The following is a 24,414-nucleotide window of genomic DNA, read 5'->3' on the forward strand; positions in this document are numbered from 1 at the left end:
TCACAGTGGTCCACCAAGCAGCTGCCCCTCATTAGCCCTTGTGGTTCTGACTCTGCCTGGGCTTCATCTCTTCACCTCTTGCCCTGTTCTCCAAAATCGGTGCTTCTCCCCTCCCACCCCAGTCCTATCTTGATCTGAAGGCCTCCTAGAAAATAGGGCTCCCGCAAGCCGTATCACCGCCAACCCAGTGCCGAGTATTTTATGCTTCCCCAGCCTTAGTTGAACTCAAATTACATTTTGTACCAACCCTTAGCCTGGGGTGGGAAGGACCTCATTAAGTTTTACTGGAGTTAATAATTACTTGTTTCTTGCACGAACTATAACAATCCTGAAATCAGGAAATGTAACTCCTTGGGAATGATCATCCTGTTTCCTATGAAAGGATCCCCCGGGTTTGAGAAGCTGTATTGAAAGCCCTGACTGCGCAGGAGGGACTCCCGAATGAATGGGAGGGGCAGATTGCCTGTGACCCCAGGGCCCACAGGCAGCCAGGCCTCAGAGGGGCTGGCAGTGGCTGTCCCTTCAGGGGGACCCTGGGAAGGTGCGAGGGGCACAGAAGCCTTTCCTACCCAAGCCTGTGCCGAGTCCCTTTGCCTCTTCGCGTGTGGGAAGGACAGGCCAGAGCGAGGCTTCCCAGCAAGGGGGCTGCTCCATAGCTGTAGGAGGCGTGGGTCACCTGAGCTGCAGGAGGGAGCAGCGGAGAAATGGGAGAGCTTCGAGCGGGGGAGCGGGTGCCTTTTCTCTAGAGGAGGGGTGTACCCGCTCCCTTGTTCTCATTTCATTTCTTTCCCAGCCCCTTGCAAAACTCAAGCACTATGACAGTGAGCTCCTCTAAATTACCATTTATTTTTCTTGGGGGGAGACTCTGACATTGAGCACATGCTGGATATCACTCTTCCTGTCCCTTACAGGTGGTAACAAACATCAAAAGAGGGTTTCCCAGCAGCACCCCACGCCACGTGCTCTAACCATCATGACTGAGTTTTCTGAGCACCTGGAGTTCTCCCTCTGTCTTGCTTGATGGGTAGTTTAGGAATCCTGGGTCTGTATTTATCATTTTGTCTTATTTTTCTGAGATGACCAGTTTGGATATCTGAACATGGAAAGGTAGGAAGAGGGTGAAGGTACTGCTCAGTATTCCAGCCAGTCATTCATTCATTCCATCACTCAGCACCGTTAATTGAGCACCTACCCTGTGTTAGGCTCTGTGCTCAGGACGAGGGAGAGGGAGAGGGAGAGAAAGAAACACATTTTCTGCTCTCTGGTGGCTCCCAGTTCAGGGGGAAGATAGATGTGTAAGTACGTAATTATGGTACGGGACGGGAGCTACAATCCAGCTTTGGTTTCCTGAGTAGCTTATAATTGATTAATAAGATCTCCCAAGAGAGCAAGAAGAAGCTGGCTGGCCTCATTCTCTGCTCTCTGTTTCTCTACCAGCTACTGTGGTGAATATCATGGGGAGATTGTGGTGATCCTAAATTCATCCCAGGTCAGGTAAACCTCATTGCTACAAGCCTTGTTACAACGGAGTCTATTTCCATTTTGTGTTAGGCAACCCATGGGATTTTGCTCAGGGAGTGTTCGGGGATCCTTGTGATAGTTGACCACGAAAGACTCTCTATAAGCACTGAAGGTCTGAATCCACGTGAACTAGCTGCTTTTACAGATAACTCGGTTTGTACCTGGTGTCTGGAAAGAGGTAGCACGATCAGATTGGCAGTGAGTGTCATGTCTGATGATGCTGGGTAGACGGCCACGTGGACACGCTTGGCTCAGCTGCCCTGGCCCCTCCCCTGCTTCTGACCCCTCTGTCTAAGCACGCCCCTTTTTCGGCCTTGGTTTTTCCAGGAAACTGGAATTTCCCACAGAAATCACTTCTGTAGGCTCAGTCATTGAATATTTGGGTTGAGATGGAGGAGTTATATGGGAGTGGCAGCCAATTAATAGTCATTATCATCCATTAACATTTCAACTCACTTAATAGAGTATATTAGCTATTCAGGCAACTAATAAGGCCGTGGGAAGTGCATACAAAGGGGGGATACAGGAGCAGGAAACTCCACAGAGGGCAGAAGGGGCTTCATGGGGTCATGCCCAGCTGCCTGACAGCCCTTCTTAGCTCTGACACTGGCTAAGGCTGCGTTTCCCCTTCATCCAGCTGCCAACCCTGGGGAAGGACCGCTCCCAGAGCTGAAACTCCTGGAAACTCCTGGAAACTCCAAAACTGTATCTGCACCTCTAACCCCGCCCCCCCACATATGTGGGGTTTTCACCTGAACTGCTCCTGGGAGTGATGAGGGAACTCCTGCCCCTCCTTTCACAGAGGCCTGTTGTCTTGGTTCGTAAACCTGAGGAAACAGGCTCAAAAGAGGCCGGGTTGCCCCGGGGGACACAGTTGGCAGAGAGGGAACTTTAAACCAGTTGTCCTCCCCGGGCCTCAGCACCGTCTGCAGCACAGGGTGGCCTCCGTGCCCTCCAGCACCTCGGGCCGTTCTCAACGCGTTTGTGAACCGTTTGTGACCCGGCACTGCCTTTGGTTCTATGTGTGTCCCCTTAGTTCCGGTAAGTCAGGGTTCAGGAAGTGAATGCACCTCCTCTCGCTGCACCTCCTGTGTTGGTGAGACCCGAATCATCAGTCTCAATTTTTATCTTTCCACATGGGGGAGACTAGTCTTTTCAGTCAATCCAACTTAAAAATGAAAAAAAAAAAGTTCAATATTTAAATAATGCTTCTCTTATCTAAAATTCTGACCTAGTACCTAACACTCTTGAACTGACTCAGAAAGCAGTTTAGACTGTTAACTACGATAGAGTAATGACCTTGCTTTTTCTGTGGAGGGGGAGCTGGGCATAGCTACAAGGGGTGTGGGGGCTGTTAAGAAATAGAATATCATAGTTGGAATAGAGTTATAAGCTGCTGAGTTTCAGCACCTCCAATAACTGAGAGAACCTGTGTTCTTTTTTGAAAGTCATCCTAAATTTGAATGTTCTCACAACTGTAAGGTTCTCCCCTTCAGAATCAGAACCCTAGCAGTAACAACACAGAAAAGTAAATGGGCGCATTTGCGTTCCATTTGTGGCCTTTGTAAATAACAAAATTTTACATTAGCTAAAGGAAGAAAAGACATGGACCCAGATGAACGCCGTAAATGTTTCTGGGATTAGCAGCAAGAGGGCTTGGATGGGGAGGTGGCCGTGAGCTCCCCCGGGAGTTGGAAGTGACCGCCTAGAGGGCAGATGATTCAGTTTTTGTTGCTGGGATTTTTCCAGACTCTTCGGTCAGGATTAAAGGTGGTTTTGAACCCAAGCACAAAGTCAGGTACCAAATGGGAGAGGTAAAGAAAAAGGCCTGTCCTTTCACGATTCCCCGCAGTGGACTCGTCACTGTGATCTCTGAATCAGATCTCTCTGAGTCAGCTTGCCCAGCCCTGCCCAGTGTCCAGCGTGACACGCCCTGCCCTGCCGTGAGATGCCGGAGGAGGCTGGGCCACGCCAGTTGTCTCTGACTCTCACTCTCTGGATTGTGGGTCTCCGCGTTCTCGGAGTTGGAAGGGAAGGGTGGAGAGAGTGCGTGCCTGTCTGCACCTCTTGTGGCAAGCGCTGCCCCGCCCCCCACATGTCTGGGACTGTGCTGGAGGACTGAGGGCACGTGAGCCACAGGCACCCTCCCTGTCCTCGGGGAGCGTGGATTCCTGTGAGATTTCACAGATGGGGACCCCGGGGACCAAGTGGCCGGCCCACAGGAATTTCAGAGCTAACAGTGTCCAGCTCAGGTCTCCTAGTTGAGTTCAGGTCCGGTTCTCCTGCACATACACCTTTTCATGACATTTCAACGGGACTGTAAACTCCCAAGGGGTTTCCTGTTCCTGGCCCCGGTAGACACCCAATCCGCACCTGTCCCCACCATGGCCAGCGTGGAGCCCCCGGCATCGCGCCCCGAAGGCAGTCTTGGGGAGATGTGCGCACTGGCACACCAAGACGGAGTGTTACACCGCACATGCACAATCCATGCGATAACCCCAGGAGCATAGATAATAGCAAAAGGCAGAAAATAAAATTAGGGAGTGATGAGTGTGTACTGCCTTTGCTTTTAGTATAATCTATTTAATTGTAAGTTTATATACTTTGATTTTTAATAAGGGTTCTGAGTTCATGGGCAACACAGCTGTTTCTGGAGCTGAGTTTCAGATTATTAAGTCTTTATGTTTCTTAGCATTCTCCTTTACTGTGTTTATTTCGTTGTTATCACCCTAGGAAGGCAGTGTAGTAGTTTGTATTAAGCAGATCTTACTCTGATGCTTTGACCTCTGGGCTGTGCCAGTCCTGGGAAGCACCCCTCTCAGGGCTAGAGACAGTAAAGGATCTGCCTGGGAATGTGTCTTTTATATACAAACCAACCGACTCAGAGCCCACACCCGCAACCCTCCCTGTAGGAGCTCTCACCCTCAGGACGCTGATCGCCGGCCCTAATCGCCCTACTGCCAGCTCCCGGCCAGCTAGGGGCAGCCATGGTGCCCCAGCGCCGCTGAAATTACGCACGCCGGCCAGTCCTAAGGCTGCCCGCCCTGCCTCAGCTGTTCCTTCCCACGGACCCACAGTACAGTCCCTTTCCCAGGCTTCCTTCCCGCTCCCTCTGCTCCTGACAGCCCCGACGCCTCCCCTTGTGGCCCTGCGGGCCTGGGGCGCCTGCTGCTCTTGGGAACTGGGAGTAACAAACTGTCCTTTCAATGGCAGTTGGCTCCTGATCCATTAGCTTCACCGTACTGGAATATTAGTAACGCCTGTATTTAAAAACATGGTTTAGAAAAGTGCTTCTCCAACTCCTTGTGGAGCCGGACCAGGGTTTTTGTTTGTTTTTGAATGTTTTGCCGATCGCCGCCCAGTATGTGTTACTGCACGGCTTACTGCAGGCCACCCCACGTGCCGCTCCTGTGTTAGGCACCCCCAAACCCTTTCAGCAAGAGGAGTCACTGGTCACACACACGGACGGTGCAAAGCACCAGTTTCTCAGTGCTTGTCTTCAGGGCTGTGCTTCCCTCCGCGTGGGCCGGCAGCACGCAGTCTGCCCACCGGCGCTGGACCGTGGGCCACACTTGAGTGGTTCTGACTTAGAGCTGATGTGGAGATCCCTGTTCAGAACCTAGCTTGCGTGATCTTCAGCGAGGTCTTCTTAATATTAAATGGCGAATAGAATCATACTTAACTCACGAATTTCAGTGAGAATGGATGACTGTATCTCCAGTACTTAGTAGAATGTGAGCATGAAGTAAGTGATCATTACATATTGACTTTTATTTATTATTTAGGATATGCAAAAGTAGAAAAGGTATAAATGAAATGCAAACAGCTATTATCTTTGGATGGTAAAATTGGGTGGTTCTTTATTTTCCTCCATACTTTTCTTCATTTTATAAATTTTCTGCAATGATCATAAATTACTCTGTAATCAGGGGAAAACAGTCATTAAAATTTGTTATGCCTATTTTCTCTGCACTGAATTTTTTTTTTGCCATAGTTTAATATTCTTTCTCAATAACCCAATATAAACACACATATTTAGTAAAGAAAATTGGTTTTGCAAGCAATTTCCTATCTTCCTTTTGATAAGTATCTACCTAATATTCATATTGCAATTTCTGATGAAGAAAAACAGTCAACGCCACCTTGTCCCACTGGAGTTGGAAGCCTTGGAGATGCTTCCCTCCCCTGGTCTTCTCGCCTGATGTCGCCCGGTCATCACCTGACCCGGTCCCCCGATTGCTCAGGGTCAACCCAGGCCCCAGTTTCTGGAGCAAAGGGGCAGATCAGAGGTCCAGGGAGAGGAGGTGGTGGTTTCCCACTCACCTGGTGCCCAAACCCGCCACTTCCCCTCTCTGCCCCGCGGTTGCTCAAACCTGGCAGGGCGTGGATCTGCACCGGCAGCGCCCCTGAGGACCCAAGGAGGCAGGGCAGCTGAAGGGGGGGGGGCAGGGCAACACTGAAGCGAGGAGGAGCGAGGAGCGAGGAGCAAAGAGCCGAGGGTCGTAATCAAGGCATCCTTTCTCTTCAGGTCTTCGCAGGCGAGGGCCTCGGGCAGGCCTCCCAGGCCTCCCACTGTTCACAGCTCTCTTGAGGAAGGCGAATCCTCCCCATGGATGCAGGTATGTGACCACTACAGACTTTAACTCTGTCCGTGTCCTCCCTTCCTTCCTTCCTTTTGTAAGGGGAAATTTATTGAGATAAATGTTTTCCCAGATGGGTTTTGTTTTGTTTTTTAAACAGAGATGTACAAAATTCACATTGTCTCAGTCTCTTCCAAACTCTAAGAGGGCATTCCTACTACTTAATATTCATTAGACTTAGCATTTTTTGGAATGACTGTGTTAATGCCCTAGTAGTATTGCATGTTTTTGTGTTACAAATATTCTCTATGGTGCATTAAAACCCCATGTATAACTGAAGTTTCAAGTAAATGTTTACCAACAGGAAGATAATTCTAAATGATTATAGAGATTTGTAGCTGTGTACCTGACTTTATGTCAACATATTACTGGTAATAGCTATGGTTTGTTAACTTGCAAGTCCTTGGCTAGTAACAGAGCCCCCAGTTATTGCCTTGATCCAGTGGAATAAACATAGTCCATTTTGTGGTTTCTGGAAATTCACTGAGATGACATATGAGTGCTGGGTCATTCCTTGGGTCTGGAAGCAGTTCAGCGGACTCCCCTGAGCGGCGCTGGGAGCGGCGTTGGCTTGCAGGCATCTGACATCACTGGGAGGCAGATGGGCACGGGATGGCAGCACCTGTGAGCACTGAAGTCACTCCCAGACTGAGTCAGAGAAACGCCCCACGATCTTCCCAGTTTAACTGCACACGGGTCCCAGAGAGGTCAGGGAGGCCAGTTTGGTTTTTCAGTTTTCTTTCAAATGGAAAAAGCCAAAGCCTCAGATCTGGAAAGGCCCTATAGTGGGTTATTATAGGCCTGTCAGTGCCCATAAGATCCTCAGCCAAACCCTGTATCTTTCCGGAGGGACCCAGTGGCCCGAGTCCATGGTCTCAGTTGTGAGCGTGGATTGCGGTTCCTGAGTTGGGGGGAAAGGTTGTGAAGGAAGGGAGACCCAGGGACGGCTGGAGGACTCGGGAGGCCTTCTTCACCGTGGCCTGCCTTTCCCCTTGCTCTCTGTCGGTCATCCCCATTTGGACCATTTGGGACGAGTTTTGTAATACTTATTTTGCCGTGTTTAAGGTATAAGGGACTTCAGTTCACCTTTGCAGGGACCTCCCACATGCCCAGCATTGTTGTTTGACTTTTCCACCTGGATCTCTAACCTCCTGGCTCTTGTGTATTCTATAAACTTATTTTCCGGAGGGCAGCTCGTTTCAAAAGACTATATTCTCTTATGGTTCCAAAGGGACCGCATCGCCCCTCCCCTTCCTTACCTTGTGTTTGGCAGCCCCTGGGAGAGAGAGATGCCCTTCCCACAGGGCGAGTCCCGGGCTCAGGCCACAGCTGGCCTCTGGCGGGGAAGTGCCAACAGAGGACGAAAACCAAGGCAAAGCTGCTTTCATTTTAGGCTCCGTTAGGGGCATGCACTGGGCAGTGCAGTCAGTGCAAAAGATGAAGCTGGCAGGAAAAAACTTCCTTTTCTCCATTTCCAGAAAGGAATTGACCACAAGTAGTGACGGGGAGGAAATCGCTAAGCAGCCCCCATTTTCAAAAAATCACATCCAACAAACTTTTTTTTTTTTTTTTGTCATTTTCAACATTTTCAGCTCAAATACAGATAACAGCTAACACTGATACTCACCACTTTGTTCTTTCATTTTTTCATCCTCACCTGGAAAAACACCAGCCAGCAGTCAGGGCTACAGTGCACAGCGCGCCGCGCCGCTGTGAGAGCCAGACACTTTGTATGAAACAACAGTTACCATTCAGGGGTCGCTCCAGCCATTTGTAAAGATAAACTCTTAAGTATCAATACTATTGATGGCTCATCACAATTTGTTAGCTAATAGCAAACCATTATACAGTTTTGCTTTCAGAAGCCAGCAGGGAGTGGTTAACCACTCAAAAGTCATCCTCGTTCACTGACAAAATACAATAGAAGAGGTATTTTCAGAGAAGACGTGGATAGAAATACAGTTTTTACTCTACTTTCATACAGCTTGTGAATTTATGGGCCATTCCACAAAAGGAGAAAATTTTTTTTCTCTCTCTGAGTCATTTGATTTCTTTTATGTGGTCAGTCCTAGATGTTTTCGTTTTCACTGATTTGGATGTAGGCTCCTCCATGCTTTTGTTGTCCTGCTGCAATAGCAGAGGGGAGCCACCAGGCGGCAATGTGCCAGAGAGAGGACTGAAAACGAAGTGGAATTGCTGGGCTAAGCCAGTGCCAGATAAGTACTGGGTCTGGGAGGGTCAAACAGAAGCGGATAGAAGGAGAACACCGAGACGACACCACTGCCCAGAGGATGGACTCTTGCATTTTGCTTGCTGGCCTGCGCAGATTCACAGAATCCGGTTTCAGTCACCACATAACTGGAGCTGAGGTGGAAAGTAGGCACAGTATCTCTGGAAATGAGTATGTAAGGCAAACAAATCGAGGACAGATGGTCATGGGTCACCAATACCTAGTTGGAAAATCCAAGTCACCTCTGAAGAGGGTCCTTTTCTTAATGCCCCTCCTAGTCTCAGTGAAGAAATTAAATTTGAGCGGATCTCCAGGTAATTAATAATGGGGATCAGTAACAGATTGACTGCTTGCACTATTCGTGAAAATCAGTAATAGACACCTTGCACTGTCTGATCTGGGCACACAGTAGGTTTCCAGCTGTTTAAATGGACAAGTTAAAACATGTGAAGTGTCCTCAGTTATCCTGACATGTAGTAGAGACCAAGAATGAATCTTTCTGTTAACAGTCCTCCCCCTCTCCCAAAGGCGGAACATAAAATAGCAAGTCCACTTCCTTGGGCAGAGAGGATGAGGGTGACATTAGTACCGCATTTGTGTCCTCACAGCTCTTGTAAGATATCAAATATCTTCCCCCGTGCGCCCAGGATGGGGCCCAACACTCCGACACTGAAGAAACAGAAGGCAAGAGCTTTGCAGAAGATCCCGATTCAGTTATGGGGTGATGCGTGGAGCATGTCGCACAGCTATAGCTGCATCCAGCCCCTCATTAACTTAATGGATTCCTATAGTCAGTCCTCCAGGAATGTGGCATTGAAGCGCCCGAGATTCATGGTGAGTGTGGGTGTATTTATAAATGCATCTATCATTACTCCCAGGTTCCGAAAGCGAGAGAGCTCGGCTCCTGCAGCAGGAAGGAGGTGAACACTACCCAGAAGCTGTCATCATTTGTTCGTTCATTTGTGCTTTTTACACATCGGGCTTTGCTTTCCAGAAGAGAAAGTTTATTAATTTTTGTGTACTTTTTTCACGGTGGAGTTTCTGCCGGCCCATTTCATCTGACTTCTTTCTGTGGTAAAGGCTTCCTCCGTTCAGGTTACCTGTATGAGGCAGGTGGCTTTGCTTGGGGAGTGCTTTCTTCCGTATTCAGCAGCAATAACAACTTTTCACCAGCTGTCTCTCTAGTATAAATCACGGCTTAAAAACTCAGAGCCCAAGTTTGATTTGAGCCCCCAAAATATTTTCTTGAGCCAGCGAAGTGTTCCGAGTGAAGGCCACAGCCTGTCAGCTCTGAACAGGGCCCAGTGCTCCCTGTCTCTACATCTAGTATGGTTCACGTACATGGGGTCTCTGCTGGGCTCCGGGGCATCGCAGACTGAAACCCACATTGCTGTTGGGAAAAAGAACCCGGTCATGTGTGCTTTCTTGAGAATGGGCCAGCACCTTCTCATATGGCAGACTTACAGTATTGATGGTGCTTAATAGTAGCTATCCTTTGAATAGATGTGCTGATTTCTTAAAAAGTATAAAATTAATACATACTTGGAAATTATTTTAAAATGTACTTAAAAATCTACCACCAACACAGCCACTATATATCATTTTGGTTAAGCTTAGTACTCTTTCCTATGTAAAAATTTAAAATAGAAATACTAAGAAAGTATGCATACATGTTTGTATCCTGGTTTTCCACGAAACATGACAACATGGAATTTTCCAAGTTATTGTGGCTGCATAACACCCTATCTTACACTTACTGCACAGTTAGTGAAATGTGGAGGCAGCGCGTTATGGAGAGAAGACTAGAGGCTTTCGAGCCAACAGGCTTGTCTTCGAGTATCTGCTGCCACTTACCACTGATGCCATTTACATGTTCTCTCTGTACCTCCGTTTTCTCATTTCTAAAATGAAGTGATATCATGTACTCCTTACAGAGGCATGAGGTTTAAATGAGGAAAAGTACATCAGGCATTGGCACGCCATACTCAGCTGCCGTTTTCGTTCTGGTGCAAGAGCGGATGCGGGACCCTGAGCTCCCCTCCGGTTCTCGGGTGCGTGCGAACTCCCGCCTTTACACTGGCGTCCAGCAGGCCCCGTGTTTCTCCAGGAGACTCGGCTGCAGGTTTCAAGAGCTAATGGAATTCTGTTTGCTGCCTTGGCCATTGCATTTCTGAGCAGCTTGGGCTCTTGTTAAACAAGTGATGGTGTGAGCAAAGATCCAGCCCTTGGGAATCAAGGACCAGTTGGCCTCCTAAAACGTGCCAGGAGAGCGTGCTGTTGGCACCAGTGCCTCTGGACTCTGATCTGTGGCTGGAGAGCCAAGGACACCAGTTCAGTTCACCGACACTCAGCCCAGCAGAAGATGCTTACAGAATGCTTTCTTCTGACCAGCTTTCTCTAAATGAGGAATGAGACATCTTTATAGAGGGAAGAGACAGTCAATAAAAATTTCAGCCACGTTTGGCATGTACCAAGCGATGAAAGTGACGAGAAGTCGGGGCGAGCCATTGTATAAAGGTGCCTGGGAAGGCCCCTCTCTGAGCAGAGCCGGATGTAAGGAAAGAGCCAGCCGAGCGAAGATTTAGGACAGTAGGGGGCCACCACTTCTGTGTGCCCACGTCTGAGGGGTTTCCTGGGAAGTGGACTTTCAGGGCAGTTTCAGGCACACTGGGGTGGCTGGTCACCCCAGGAAGAGAGTCGCAGGCACAGGAAAGAGCAGGTGCAAAGGCTGGCATGAGGGACAGCGCCAGGAGCGTTTGGGGACGTCCGGGAGGCCCTGGCGACGGGCCTGTGGTAGAGCAGGGGCAGGGAGGAGGTGTGCTGGGGGGGAGGCAGGGCCAGGCCGTGCAGCCCTCGGTGCTTGGGGAGAGGGCCGTTGGGTGGTGGCCTCCAGGTGTTCCGGTGCAGAGAGATGGGGAGGGGCGGGAGCAGTCCTGCCGGGCGGGGCTCTGCTGCGGAAGGACGCAAGGCCTGTGAGCTCCCCGGTGCTGCAACAGGGGGGCGCAGAGCCACATCAGCCACAGCCTGGACTCCGGGGCCTGGCTGTGTTAAAGCTCCTCCTTCGCGGCCTCCCTGGCTGAGCCCGGTCAGTGCACGCGGGGGAGAGTGCGGTTGGTTGTTCCATTAGCAGCAACAAGACAATTAATTTTTCTGGAGCTGCACAAGCCTTTGCCCAAGCTTTCCACAAGCGTGCTGTTGGGAAATAACCTCAGCTGAGTGTCTGGGCTTCCTTCAGGCCCCCGGACCGCACGGGGGCTTCTCTGAGGGCTGCTCTCAGGCCTGCGTAATGCCGTACGTCTGGGTCAGAGCAGGCCAGGCGCGGCTGTCTCCGCACGCTGCCTTCTCCAGGGGGGGAAACTGGGACCCAGCGAGGAGGGAGTGGCTTGTCCAAAGAAATTTAGGGAGGCAGGGGCAGGGCTGGGAGTGGACCCCCAAAGGAGGCAGCTGGCCGAGAGATGGTTCTTGACACTGAGCCAGGGAGGCCGCCCTAACCTCCCTGGGCGGGCACTTACCCTACCTGGTGGTTTCACTTGGACTGAGCTTGCAGGAATCTGGTTGAAGGACAAGAGGGGAGAGGCTGTCTGATTTATTCCCCTCAGGGCAAGACCGCAGCCGGAGCACTGGGGGATAGGCCAGATTTATGAGGGGGAGACACAAGATGTAGAGACTACAGTCAGAGAGGACTGAGGCCAGAGGGTGAGGGGAACTGGAAGCAAGGCTTGTGGACAGTGACCCATGGAACAGACAGCGTGAAGCTCAGAGGAGCCTGGGGTCAGTGGTGCAGAGCATGAGTGAGTTCAAATACAGGAAGGGCTGGCGTGAACAAATAATGTACTTTGCTTAATTTTTATTATTTTCTCTTATTAATAATCTTAGCGCCTCGGGTGCTGTTTCTCCTATTTTATTACGAAGAGGCAGCACAGTAACGCCTGCACACAGGGTGAACTGCCCCAGCCTACCTAGCGTTGGCTTGGGATATGAGTCATCCTTTACAAGGGACAGTCCCCACCCAAGCTGAGCATTGTAGGGGGCTCTGCCATTGTGCAAGACCCACCCAAGACGTTTCCATTGAAGTGGCCTGGGATGGAGCCTGTGGTAGTTTGGGACAGTGAGCAGAGCATCTCTTCCCATCCTGTTGATGCTGGGCTTGGGTGTGGGCCTTGCTGTGGCCAGTGCACATGACCCCAGCCATAGCTTTAAATGTGCTTAGGATGGCTTGTCTTTTGTACTCCAGTGATCCATCGCAAGAAAAACACACCTTGGGTGGCCAGCGGTCTAAGAAGAAGGAGACGTCCGTGAAGCTGAACCCAGCACCGCCTGCCGTCGGGGGCGTCGGCCCCGCCGTGCCAGCTTCCACCCGCCGGGCTGCAGCCCGCAGGCCTGTGAGTGGGAAATGAAAGCTCGTTGTTTGACGCCACTGAGTTTTCACGTGTTTGCTGCCCAGCATCATTACAGCAGAGTAATCTAACTAATCGGGGCTGCAGCCCTAAGAGACTCCGATTCTGCGGCTTGGGGCTGAGGCCCTGGCATTAGTATTTATTAAAATGCTGCCCAGGTGACTCTAACATGCAGCCGGAGTTGAAAACTGCCAATTTGAAATTGCTTTTCTGCCCTGGAGTCAGGTGATGATATCACTGCTTGAACTGATATTTATTAAAATTTGGCTCTGGAACAACCCACATCAGAAACCCTTGGACATCGCGTGTATTGAAAGTGCAGCGATCTGGGCCCTACCCTGAGCTACTGAATCAGACTCTCTGCAGGGGGCCCAGGACTTTGCATTTTTTTAACACCCCCTTTCCCCTTGGACACTTTTCAAGCACTCTGAAGTTTTGGAAAGGCTAATTTCGGAATTCTCTCTTATTTCCCCACCCCAGTTGATGATAGTTGAAACATTCTTACTAAAATTTTAAACCATTCCTGCTTGCCTTTGAGAACGTCTGACTTTAGTCTTTTAAGTCTGTATAGCGGAGGTTGGGGGAGGAGAAACTGGCTCTGCTCTGAGCTGGTGTAACTAAGGAGGTTGGACTGCATGATTCCCTCCAGCATGAACACTCTGTGGTTTTAGACCATTGTATTTGCCATCATAATTTGTCCAGCAATGGTCTGAAATGGTTCACCCCGTAGCTGCCACGGACAGAATGCTGCCTAAACGCCTTAAGCAGGAAGCCAAGGCCCCTATGGGCCCAGCATCAGACGTGAAGCCGAGCTGACCGGCTGGGGCTCAGACCCCTTGGCCCTCAAGGCTGAGCTGTGGGCTCTTGCAGAGGTCACTCTGGATTCTTGTGGCTCTTGACTGGTTGGCTTTTTTTTTTTTTTTTTTTTTTTTAAACACTGGGCTCCATTCCTGCCCCACTTTGAACTCTTGGCTTTGCAGTCTGGCTTCCGGTGCTATTGCTGGTCCTTTGGACTTGAGGCTGAGAAGCCCACTCTGGCAGAAGCCACACCTCCCTGAGATCCCCATCTCTAACCTCCATCCCCAAAGCTTTGGTTGAACCCTGTCACTAGGGGGCTGCTTCTACAAAGAGGACTTGAACACAGCAAACATGTTGTCATGCAGTAGGAGAGTTCTTTCAGTCTTGGTCCCACACTGGTAGGTACTTGTGTACCCTCAAACAGAGGAGTTTGAAATATGCCACCAATCATCAGGTTGCGGGGTGAGAACAGAGGCACTGGCCAAAGGAAAAAGAGTGCTCACATGGGAGAGACCCCGACAGAGAGCTACAGGGCCATGCAGAATAGGAAGCAAAGCCATTCCCCGTAATGAGTAACCGGCGACAGGGGCTTTGCAGAGCAATACAGTTGATAAATACTCTGTACTTAAAGTGAACTTTGAACAAATGCATAAGCAGAGATTGAGTGTTTTCTACAAATAGCAGTGAGTAGGGGCTTCGTACACAGAAGCCAGCACAGACTGAAGCGGAACAAAAATAGAGTTGCAGACTCCGTGGAAATAAAGTAGCCGAACTAGACAGTCAAAGAAATTTCACAACACCCGGCTGAATCAGATGGCAGGCAAGCTTCTAGTGACACTAAGGACAGGGGTGCACTAGTTTTGTAGTGAGAAGAAATTAGAAGTTCATATTAGAGTCTCATTGTGTGTTATTTACAGTCTGTTCTATGCACCGTAGCTTAAACTTACTATAAAATAAGCGGTATATCATTTTTCATTCTGCAGGGTGGGTTCATTGTTTTCAATGGATTCTTCAGTTGTCTTCTTGAAGGCCAGAACTCAGGAGTTGCACCAGATTTTTCCAGTCACCTACCTGGACTGAAGGGTTTGGACGTCCAGCCTGGGGCAGATCAGGTAGGGAGAGCCCCTCAGAGAAGGGGCCCTCACCATTCTTATTTCTAACTCTCCGGATCGCGCTCTTCTAATTTCTACAAATGCTGCACGTCGCGTTAGCACTGCAGCCCCCAGGACAGCGAAGCAACGCTGGCTGTGAGAGAGAGAGAATGAAAAAGCCTTGGGAACGATGTCATTGGGGCATTTTTTCAGCGAGACGGGGGCCAGAAAGATCTGGAAAGGGCACCAGTTGTCAGACCTTTGAGGTTGAGGGAGTCAGGTGTGGTGTTTCAAAGCAGCCACCCTGCTTTTCCTTCAGAAGGAAATACCAGGGACGTCCTTTTGTCCTGCAAGGCCAAGCCATCTCTGTAAGGCACCTAGCCTGTCAGTTGTGCCGGTGATGAGCCAGTGAGAACAGGATCTGATGCCCTTGTCTGCCAGGACCGGATATTTATTTGAGTTTTGGACAGCTCCAGAGTTTGCTTTTTCTCGGTGATTTAAATAGACATAATTTAGAAAGAAACATCGGGGCTGAAAGTCAAGGGCTGTGAACAGACTTATTCTTTTAGCTTCCTTTCTTTCCCTGTCCTCTAGGGAGGCATCTTTCATCCCCTCCACTCTTTTCTTGGAAGAGCTTCTGGGAAGTTAGCACAGGAGAGGGTTAAGTAACGGTTGCTACTGAAAAACAGATTAAGAGGGAAAGATTACTTGGGAACTGAGCTGAAACTGAGCCCTGCCCTGGCAAACTGCTCCTAATAACAGCAGGCAGTTAGGTGGAAGGTCTCTTCGGATCGTCATAGAAAAGAGCAGATTAAAAGCAAACAAAGTGATAAAGAGCCCAACCCTTAAATAGCTGGAGAGCAGCCTGGGTGGTAGGAACAGCCCTGCCAGGTCCCATCTCTTGGGGCCTTTGAGGCCAAATCCCATTTCACACCAGATTTAGTGGGGAATTCTTCTGAAAGTCAAAATCTGCCTTGAACATCTTCCTTTCAAGAGGCATTAATGAGCTTGGCTGCTTCTTCAGGACCAGGGGGACCTGTTGCGGCCCCTGCAGCGCTGATGCCTACCCAGGGGAGGGTACCTGTATTTCTCACCCACAGATCCAGCTTTATCAGTGGCTCTTGTTCTTTTTTATTCTTTTCTCTGAGAAGAAAAGAATATTTAGACATTTAATTGGCATGTAACGAGATAACTACAACAAGTTAATTAGTTCTCAATTAAGTTGCATTTACCACTTCCTGAATGTATTCTCAGCAGTTAGGGGCATCTAATGAACTTGCAGTAGACGCTTGCCTCCCACAACAAGCGGAAGGAGGAGAACACTCCTCCTGTGTCTGAGGCTGCGCGGCACTGTCCTCTTGAAAGCCAGCCTCTGTGCATATATCCAACCTGTCTTAGGATCGACTGCCTGTATTGGCTGGTCAATCAGTGGAACAATAAGCTGGACCAGTTCTGTAAAAGTGAAAACCAAGAAGCGTGAAATTAGTGTCGGGGGAAAAAGTACTGGCTTTGCATCCAGGGGCATGGGTTCAAGTCTTGACTACTGCTTTCTAGTCATGGGACTTCGGGCAGGCAGCCCTCACATCTCTGAGCCTTGGCTTCTCCACTCCTATCCTTGGTATAACAAATAGGAGTTCACCAAGCTTGCTGGGCAGATTAATAAGAGGGCAAGGTAAAGCTTTACAGGTCTTGTATATAGTAAACAGTTGTTTTAGTTTGTGGATGTTTCTCTGCGCTCTGTGATTTTGAAGGTTTTGGACAAAGAGGTTACCTGGCTAAGCACTTGTGGGGTTAATTCTTATTGGAAGTCCTGACAGGAGTCCCTAGTTAAATTTCAATGTCTTGTTAGTGCCAACAACTCCCTGAAAGCATTATCAAACTATGGCAGGATGGCCAGGGAACACTGGTGAATAAGGTTAACTGTCCATGGTGTCCTGGCGTTTGCCTCAAGATAAAGTGGTCCGGTGAGATTGAGATCAGAAGAGTGATTGACTTTATCAGCCAAGCACTGGGAACAGTGAGAGTGAGGCCAGTCCTCTCCGGGAGGAAAGGCCTGATGGAGAGATGAGGGAGGGGCAGGGCTCCCAGGGAGCCGGTCATCCTGTCGCCCGCTGCCGTGAGGGAGGGGGCCCCAGCTCTCTGGCCCTTCCTCTCTGTTGCCCTCGAACCCCAGCTTCACCTGTCCTTCAGCGCCAGCTATGATTGAAAAGCCATGCTGAGGAATCATCAGAGGAGGGAAAAAAATTTACAAACTAATTTGCATTTTAATGAATTTTTAATTGAACCAAAATCTGTTGTTTCTGTTTAAAGATGCAGTGCTGATTTTGTGGTCTCTGCTGCTGAGGGCCAAGTGGGAACTTAATGTGATAAAAGCAGTGATAATGCTAAGCTTAATTAGGTTTGAAAACCCTCTTGGAAAGGCTGCACCGAGTCTGGGAATGGCGAGCACTTGCTGGCGGTAGGCTAGGACGCGGATTTGATGGGGAGGTGCCTTCTCCTGAAACCACTGAGAACGCAGCCCCAGTAGCCAGGCACCTCTGCCGGGCCAGGACACCCACCATCTGTCTGCTTCTGCCTTCATGATCTTGATTTTCGAGGCCCAGGTGCCAGACATGCCCAGTCAGTGGGCGGTGGACAGTGGCTCCGATCAGGGTCTTTGATTCCTTGATTCTGTGTAGAAGTTTTAGAGGAAATCCAAGACTGTGCGCTCAGAAACTGTCTCATTCTTTTTTGGATCAAAGCAAGGTAGAGACTAGATAAATAGATATGTTCATCAATGTTGATTTAAAAGGTGCTCTTGTGTTATCAAGGCTGCTGGACCGATCGGTTCAGGATTCCCAGAGCCCCTCACATGTGCTGGTGTGTGTACATAACTGCGTGCTAGAGGTACAGCGGGTGCTGAGGGAAGGGCACACGCGTGAACTCTGACTCTAGACACTACACATGCTGTCTCCTTAAGTCCTCACAGTGGTTCCGCCAGAGTCCTCATTCCAGTTTGCAGATGGGGACATACACCGATCCGGTGTCACAGAGCTAACCTTTCAGGGAGGCGGGGTTCAAACCCACCTGGCTGCGAAGTCTGAGCCCGTCTCACCACGTCACAAGGCTCCCTCCAGCCTCTCCCGCAGGGGCCAAGGCATGGACCTAAAGAGCCACACTGACAGTGAGAAAAAAGATGCCCTCAAAGACACAGAAACTCGGTAGGTTCAATTCATGGAGATGGGGAGGAGAGGGTTTTCCACATGGAAAGTCCCCAAACACGTGGACACTATAGGGCAATATTTGGGAAAAGGCAATCAGATTAGTTGGAGTGAGTCACAGTGGGTAGGTTTGCAAAGGGATGTTAAAAGATAACCGTATCAATAGAAATTCCACTTATTGAATCCTTTCCTGAGGACTAGATATTCTGTGGGCCTTATATTCGTTGTTTCATGCAACCCCTTACAGTCACCCTTCAAAATAGGGGCCGTCCATACCATTTATAGAGCAGGGTGGAGCAGTGGTCTGGGATTAGATGCCAGCATTGGGATTTGAACTGGGATTTTTCTGATTCTTGAAGGTGAACTTTTACAGCTATTGGAAAAGACTATTAGGCCAAGATTCTGGAAGGTTTTAAATGTCAAGAGTCTGGATATTAACTTTTAGGTGGGCCTTTTCCAAAGCTTATTCTACAAAATGTAGTCTTTAGATTTTAGCCGATGTTTCAGTGGGTCAGGGAAGCCCATTTCTGTAGCCCAGCTCATTGAGAAGCCCCCCAGACACCAGGAGAGGACCTGGTTTGTAGCATTTCCCTAACTTATTTGGCCACGTTTCCATGCTCAGAAAATCATCTCCAGACAGACTCCGGCAGGCGCTGGAGACCCTCAGATAGCTCCTGAACAGTGCGTGGCAAGCGTAGTCGGATCTGTTCATGAAGGCAGCTTAGGCCGTGGATTCGAGGATGGACACAGTGAGGTCAAGCCTGGAGACAGGGAGACCAGTCAGAAAGTAGCTGATTCTACTGAGACAAAAAAGAGAGGGGGCGCGGAGAGAGAGAAACCTCATTCATCCATCTCCTAATGAAAGGACTGGGCTCCAGTGACCCAGATGATTAGAGTGTCTTCAAAATCCTCATCCAATTAAAAAGCCATCCCATCTGAGAGAGCAGTTTTGAAAACCATGAAGAGCTATACATGCAAAGATTAGCAAAGGCTAGACTTTAAAGACCCCGTGTGAGCGGACAGGCAGACTCCAGGCTGTGTGTGTTACCCAGACCACCCCTTCATGCTGACGCCAGTGGTAAACATGCACAATCCAGGGACGTGCAGCCCCCTGGCTCCCCAAGGGCATTCACACGCCTCATTGCTCACAGGTCCCTTCTCCACCAGGGCCAAGCCCCACTCATCCAGAGACTGGAAAAGGGTAACCTGGGCACCACCCATTCCCCGCCCACAATGGAATCACTCGAGGGAGCTTTGTCACCAGCCGTGTCAACAGATGCCTCCTTTTCTTGTTTCCTTTGGCAGTTGTAGGTGTGAGCGTGTTTTGTTCTTTGCATCAACTCTGGGAAATAGTGGGCTCCAAACCCTCCCTTAAGGGACACTTTTAGTAACACAACTTAGATGATAGTTCAGCTAATGTTCAGCGAACACCTGCTATGTGTTAGGCAATATGCTCTGTGCTTTCCCATACTACTCTTTTGTCTCATCATTGCAGACCTTGCTGGCCTCTTTGGACTGTGGATGGATTGTGTTAAAAACATCAAATTTGAAATATGTGCATATTTGAACCATTACTTCTGTGATTCCTTGTCAAAGTTCTGTTAAAACAAACCACAGCAGTGCGTAAGGGCGCATGGTGGAGGGGACGGACTAACTGCCTTAGGTCCAGACAGTAAGTTGGATTCTCAACTCCCGGTCTTGATAGCTGTGTGACAGACAAGTTGCTAGCCCTGTTTGAACTCCAGTTTCCAACCATCAGAAATGAGAATGTTGTCACTCTTGGGCAGTGGGTCTGAGGATTCCAAGAGGACAAAGCGCACAGTAAACGTTAGTGCCCAACATCTGTCCGGGGGAGGGCTTCGGGCTGCGCACAGTTGGCTTTTGTTGTTGGCACAGATCTGTTGCCTGCTTCACTTGGCTTTTGCCTCTCAGCTAATGCCCATTCGGGTCCAGCAATTGCCTTCGCTAACTTGTCCAGCTGCTCCAGTTCCAGCCCTACCTGATGCATAGCCCCACTTCAGGAACTCCAACGAAAATTACTCTACTGTCGCCTCCTAAAAGAATAGTGTCGGTTCTATCAACTCAGGGAATTGTTGGGCTCCAAACTCTCCCTCAGGGGACACTTTTAGTAACATAACTTAGAGGATAGTTCAGCTAATGTTTACTGAACACCTGCTATGTGTTAGGCATTATGCGCTGTGCTTTCACACAAGTCATCTCACTAATGTTACAGAAAATGACTACTATTTTATGGAAGCATCAGTAACTGCAGGTAGCATTTATACATATTGTGCAATCCTAATACAGTGACACTTCTTTTTTCCTAGTCCATGGCTATTATGAAATATATTTATCCAAGAGCATGGCTGGGGTGCAGAATGATCAGAATGAGGCAGTGGGGGGTGCCAACTCGGGGGCTTGAGGACAGTAGCTGTGTACCAGCTAGACTAGAAATAGTTGAACAATTCAGCTTTTAATATTTTAACAGTTAATGACTGATCTGGGGCAACCTGGATGAATATTAACCCGGTCCCCTTCCTCAGTGGTTCAGATGCCAGAGAGACGGCGAAATATTCCTTCATCTCAGAGTGTGGGATTTACCTTCTGCCTCTTGCTACCCTGGATAGCTTATCAAGAACCCAGTGCCTAGAACTCCATCATCGACCAGAGTGTCCTTCCCTTGTCCTGCAAAATGGGGGTGGGAAAAGTGTGTGTGTTGGGGGGGGCGGAGAGAGAGGGAGAGAGAACAGTTTAATGATTTTCCTCTTTGCTTGTTGGTCTGCAAGGCTTCTCCCTCCTTGGCACCCCACCTGACCCCACCCGCTACAAGACCCTTCCCAGCCTCATCCCTCAACATGTCTGGCCTCCCCGCCCTGCGTGTCCTGCCGCCCTCACCACGGTTCAGGATTCTGTCCCGGGAATGCCATTCCCATCTTCTCAGCCTGGCCAGTTGCTGCCTACCCTTTGTAACCAGCTCCAGTGCCGCTCTCTTTCTGAGGCGTGCCCCCTGCTGTGAGGCAGCGTTAGCCGAGCCCTGCTTTGTGCGTTTGCAACACCTGGGCGATCTCTATCAGAGCGGGTGCGGTATTGCATGACAATGGTCTGGCTCCCTGACTAAAATATGAGGCTGCCCACTAGTTCTCATTCATCTCTGGATTGCCTGTGCCCAGCCCATAATTGGTGCTCAGCATTTGTTACGCTAGTGCAAGGACCGAGCAGAGAAAAGCCCCATCCAGCAAGCCTCGCTCAGCCTCAGGTGAGGCAGTAAGTGGCCCTTGGAGATTCAGCCACAGCTGCTTTCCTTCCTCCCTCCCCACTTGTCCTCTGGCTGCTCCCACTTCTTTTGTGATGTAATTGGGATTTGGCGCTTCAGCCACTTTGGCTGGCCCCTTTGGAAACAGTCATCAGCACAGAAAGCTCTCCACATTGCCTCACACTTTACAGGGCACCTGGCCTCTTCAGCTCCTAAGCTCGCTGCCCAGGGCCCCTGCCGTGGGCTGGATGGGCAGGCAGAGTGGTTTAAGAAGTCCTGGCACCTGGCAGGGCATTATCTCCGTGGAGATGAAGCTCAGGGAATTCATGAAAAGGGAGGGAAGTCACTGGGATTTGAGATGTGCAATTAGGGGCTCTGTGACCCCCAAAGCTGGCAGTGTTAGGGGAGCTAATGTTCTGAACACGGGAGCTCAGCTGTCTCCGTCTGCGGTGCTGCACATTGAGCAGGAGCCGGGCACCTTTTCCTCGTGCCAGGCAACGAGATGCTGGCAGGGAGGCAGCAGGCGCGTCGTTGCAAAACACCAAGCAGGGACCACGGTGCCAGGATGAGGAGGCGCAGATGACTCCCTGGCAGCCCGGGAAGCTTCACCCATCCGGCTAGCCTCACTGCCTCAAATGAAGATCTGGAAGGAAATCTGTGCTGCTTGGACCCCACCCATGCGCTGGGTGCTTTGTCTCATTTAACCTGCCCAACAACCCTGGGGCTCTGCCCATCATCCCATCAGACAGGAAAAGCTCAAGGCTCCTGAGGACAAGTCCCTCTCACAGCAGGACTTCCTCTTTCAGTCCTGCAGGTTGTGTCCTGCATAGGGGCTCTTGGCCAAGAGGACAGACAAACGGGGGCTAAAGTCTAGCCACTGGCTATCAGGCTGTGTGCACAGAGCACCTTTTTTGATTGACAGGAGCGCCTCAGAGTCCAGCCACCGTCCCCCTTCACGGCTAGAACAGGGTGAAGCTTGGGCTTGTTGCAGTTCCCAGTCAGTTGCTGTGCCTTCCTGTGCATTTCGGTCTCACCCTTAAACTCTAAGGAGATCCCCACGCAGGTTAGGGCAAAACACACAAAGTGGGGGAGACTCAGTGCTCAAAGGAGGGGGGTCCTCTCACCTAGTTCCTCCCTACGGTTTTGTTTCTTCTAATCATGACTGTGACCCAGTGATTTCTTTGTGGGTCCCACTCAGCTGCTTATTTTTCAATACAAACTTGTTTAAGCACAGATGAGTAGGGAGGGAGGGACGCACACACCTTCTCTATCTGTCTATCTAAATATGTGTCTATGTATCTGTCTGTAAGTCAGTCAGCAATACTAATACACTGTCAGTGCCAGAGTTGGGGCCGATCAGGTTGGGGCTTGGAGGTCAGCGCCTCCATGGGATTGATACGGGGACACTGTCAAGTCTAGGCGAACGTGCGCCAAACACTGGTTTCATTTCTGCTCGCCTACTGCCTTGGCCTCTGCCTCCACCTCCAATCTCTCTAGCCCATCCTGTAGACCAGCAATTGTCAACCCCTGTGCCCTAGATAAACACTCTTTAATCAAGAATGTTTAAAACATGAATTACCAGACTATTTAGTCAGGAGCACTGACCTCTTTTTCCTTAGAGTGTCAAAAAATAAAAATAAAAAATGACAACAGCCAACACAACAATAGCCACCCAGTATGAGTGAATCAAAATTACACATATTTTTTGTCAGATTGGCAAAAAATAGATATTTTGCTGTGTCACAGAATTTTAGTAATTAGTTTCTCTGTGCCATGAGGTAAAAAAAAGGTTGAAAATCCCTGCTGTAGACCCTTGGCAAATATGCCTTTACATGTCAGTTAGTTCATTGTTTTTCTTTCCAGCCCCAAAGGAGGATAAAGTCCTAACTTCATTCAGAAGTGGTTCTCAGAGTGTGGTCCCCAGACCAGCAGCCTCAATATCATCTGGGAACGTGTTAAAAATTCGAAATTGCAGGGCGCTACTCCAGGCCGACTGAATCAGAATTCCGGGGGGCGGTGTCCAGCAGTCTGTGTTGGAACAGGCCCTCTGGGCACTTCTGATTCTTGCTAAAGTTTGAGAACCTCTGGGGTCTCCTAAGTCTCTTTGTTACCTTCTACCAAACCTTCCTCTCCCTGTTCCTGGTCAGGGGCTGCTTGTTTATCCTGTCTGTCTCTGCTCCAGTGATGCCCACTCGTAACAGCAGCATCTGGTTATTTCCCCAACTTCCATCCTCCCTCCTTCAGTGCCAGTAGATCTGTGTTATGGAGACACCATTGTGCCTAGCAACCACATTTCCTTTGCAGTTAGGTGTGGTCACAGAATTCAGTTCTAACATGATTTTAGATAGAAGTTAAGAGGGAGGGAGGGACCTCTGACAAGGACAGAAAGCATGGGTGAACCCCCTTTTTACCTTTTTGCTTTTTCTTCTTCCACCTGACTGCCGCCTGGAAAATGGGTACAATGGCTGGCGCTCTAGCAGCCTTCGAGGACCCTTGGGGTTACCTTGACAGGGAGGCTACAGACAGCCAAGCAGCAAAATAGAAAATGCAAAGGTCCCATGGAGCCACCATGGCAGCCCTGGAATCCGATCTCTGAACTTTGCAGAAAAAAGAAAATCCCTGTGAGTAGAAGGTGTTAAAATTAGGTTTCTGTTATAACAACTGAAAGCAATTTCTAAGTTCAAATGCCTTCCAAATTTGTCTTGATTTATACATTTCCAACCTGTTCTTTAAGGCCTGGTTTGCTTCACGTCTCACTCATTTAGCTATGTGTATTTAGCACATCCTCTAAATCTTTTTGCTTTTGGCCATTTTGGGTAAACTCTAGTTGCCCCAAAGTGAGCCCCTGAGACCCCATCTCAAGGTCAGGGCTACAGGTGGGCCTGGCTTGGTTCCCTCCCTCCAATCAAAGCTGGACACATAGTTCAAGGTGTGAGCTCAGTGACAGAGACTAAAAAGCACTGCGTCTCCCACACACCCCATGTCCTCACGTGCTAAGTGTGGGGCATGCATTGTACCCTCTTTTCTAGACTTTTAGATGCCATGATTAGAGTGTGATCACATATAATTTGGCCAGGCATCACAAAGCATTTTGCTTTTGTCTAATTTACCATTATCAATGGCCATTGATGGAAATGACTACACTTTGCCGCTCAAAATAGCCGGCCCCGTCTTCCCTTCTGCCTCCACAATGAAGCAGGGTCAGCCCTCTGCTCCCTGCGCACCAGCTCCTGGCAGCGTCTTGTCTGAAGGGAAATTTTCCTGTCCCCGTGATGAGAGCAAAA

Source organism: Pteronotus mesoamericanus, unplaced genomic scaffold, assembly GCF_021234165.1.
Source record: "Pteronotus mesoamericanus isolate MK-2021 breed Mesoamerican mustached bat unplaced genomic scaffold, CSHL_Meso_final contig_1205, whole genome shotgun sequence".
Classification (NCBI taxonomy): domain Eukaryota; kingdom Metazoa; phylum Chordata; class Mammalia; order Chiroptera; family Mormoopidae; genus Pteronotus; species Pteronotus mesoamericanus.